The following is a 2,972-nucleotide window of genomic DNA, read 5'->3' as shown; positions in this document are numbered from 1 at the left end:
ATAAAACAATGGATTTTAAAAAGCAGAAAAATGTAATGTCTGGATTTCATTTTGTTCTTTCAATAAGGAAAATAATTAAAATATAAAACATTTAAATATGGCATTTTAAATCATATACATTTATGAAATTCCCATGCATAATGATTAGTTGTCACATAATCTGGCCTTTGTTGCACAAGCACTATGAAATATTTTACTAGTCATACTGTTTTAAGTTCTTAATCTTATGCAGAAATTCATGATAGTTTGGCGTGTATTCTCTTTTATCTATTGACAGTAACAGAATCAAAGTGTAATATGAATTTGTGTGCAAGCAGTATAGGTAAGCCATGATTTTTATAATTACTGAAGAGGAAAACATGTGATGAACATTCTTAGAAAAGTTTTGCACTTTTATACTTTTTACATTATTTTTGCAAAATTTAATTACTCAGTGTCACATATGTACAAAACATGGTACAAAATATTGCAGTAAGCAAAGGTAAATCTTAAAAATCTACTAATATTAAAATATCAACATTCAAATAATCAACAAATATTTATTTTTTAGTGAACCATATGGATTATCTGGGTATGGACCTAGAATTTAGGTTTAGGACAGATATTTCTTCCTTTCAGGATCATGGAAAAATTCTTCGTGTTCTATGGTTTATTAAGGAAGAAACAGGTTGATAACTCAATTGTGATGTAGGAAAGATAGGGCTGAGAAGGAATGAAAGACAAAAGGCGATGCTAGAAAGAGGATGGCTATTGCAGAGCAGACCCCAGGAGAAACATCAGAAGCACGGGAAGATGGACCAGAAGCAGACCTTCTTAATACAGGATGAAATCATTATTATTCACTACATAGAAGAGAGGGCATCTGCGCCATTTCCAGAGTGATGGTAAAGGTGTGTAAGGAAAAATAAATACATGTGTTTTAGCCTTAGGGCTCTGAGCAAAGTAGTCACCAGTAGGTGGCCCTGAAGATAATGACACAGTCAATTACCTTCAGAAAATTCTGTGCTTCTTGGAGCCCCAGCCAGGTGATAATCCAGGTTGGAACCAGGCAGATGTTTGCAAGGGAGATTCACACAGGTGTTTTGAACACAACACTGAAAATCATTGGAAAACTGATACTTATAAAGGGTAAAATGACATAAAATTAGGCACTTCCTTAAGAGTGCTCAACAAATATATACTGCATTGTCAGCCGAGTTTAGGCCTGAAGAGCACAGATGTTTCCAGCACTCAGAAGGCAGGCAAATTCTAAAGTCTTGTGCTGTGTCTGGCTGTGGTACTCAGGATCTATATTAAATACCATTTCTAATTCATGTAACCTCACTATTTTAAGCCTAAATAGCTGAAGGTGTGCTATTTTAACCTATCACTACACATTTATAATAGCAGAAAAAAACTCTTAAACTTTTTGAGTTAGATCAATTTTTGAACATATAGCACATTGAAAATTCTGGGAAAATTATGTAGATCTTGTTTCCTAAATCCCTGTATCTAAACATTGCTTCGATTTAGTCACTAAGGAAAGGTCAGCTAGAGGCCAGCATTATGTCCAGGTATAGGATCCTCACTTGCTGAAGCCTTTGTTTCTTGGTTCTTTCTTCCCAAGTTCTACTGATGCTCTACATTTCCCAGTTGAAATATGTCAATCTGCTAAGTCAGAATGAATACAAAGTATTTCGCATTCAGTAAAATGAGCTCAATAAACAGTTCCTTCACTGGCTCACCATAGAGGAGCCCACTGGATAGAGAGGAGACAGAAACTGGAAGAATTCTCCCACTGCTTCATCCTTAATTTATATAATGACAAAAACAGATACAAGCAACAACTCCATGTGGGCGAGATGAAAAGAAGTAATGGGGTCATTATGCAAAATGCACAGCAAAGCTCCAAAATGCTGAAGTCGTTAAGAAGTCAGTCTACTGAGAGAAGCAAATTTTTCAACTGAAAGAGCAGAGCTAATGTCCAGTTACTGCATTTGGGCCTATAAAAATATTCTTTTAATTTTTATGTGGTAACCTGGATAATTTAATAAAAACAGAAAAAAATACACTACTCTTTCAAAAAAATGGTAAGCCATATTTTCAAATGTTATTTAATCTGTTGCCAGAGTATTAAAAAGTTCATTACTCTGACACCTGAAGTGTTCTGGCAGAAATTAAAAATTTAACAGCTTCTCTTCAACAGCTTTTTGACAGTCTATAGCATTGTACAAATAATCCAATCATGCCAAATACCTTTAAGGAAACAACAAGGGTAGTTAAATAATGTTCCCGCTTATATAATTATTCAAATATAAAATGATTCTTAGTAGTGTTTGGGGATCTAATTGAGTCATGAACAGAACAACCCTTGTGGAACCACTTTCCATGAGGAGAACTGAACTGCCTGTATTTTAAAATATTACTCCCAACTGCGCTTCTAATTAATTTACTGCATTTAGACTTTATCCAATATTTCTGTTTATCTTCTTCTTTATACTTCGTGTCATATGTTATTTTGACTACAATTTCACTCAGTAATTCATCAGAATTTGTGCTGATAAGGAAAGGTGTTCATTAGGGATAGCGCGGAGCTGTTCACTTCACAACACGCTTTAGTTTCTTAGCGCCCTGCTCACGCTCTCTGCACTCCAGCCACCCTTGACCCTGCTCTTAATTACACAGAGAATGGTATGTCCTCGCCAGCACACCCGAGAAGATAAAGCTGAAAAATGGTTGGAATGCTTCAAATGTGATTATTCAAATCCAGAGGTTAAGGACCTGCCCTTGTAATGTAGGATGCTAGCGGATGGTCTATGAAAAAAAGAAACACTGGCTCAGTGGAACCGTGGCTCTGATACTGTCCCTCCTGTAATGCACTGAAAGTCTGTTCAAGCCCTACTTCCACCTTCCCACGGACTCACACATACTTAGTGCTGAGAAAGTAAACAGCTAGTGTACTTTAAGTTATGTATTTGTTTAAGGTGGACACT

This window comes from Octodon degus, unplaced genomic scaffold (assembly GCF_000260255.1).
Source record: "Octodon degus isolate 3935 unplaced genomic scaffold, OctDeg1.0 scaffold00066, whole genome shotgun sequence".
NCBI classification, from domain to species: Eukaryota; Metazoa; Chordata; class Mammalia; order Rodentia; family Octodontidae; genus Octodon; species Octodon degus.
The sequence above is the reverse complement of the archived record's forward strand: the minus strand, read 5'-3'. Positions refer to the sequence as shown.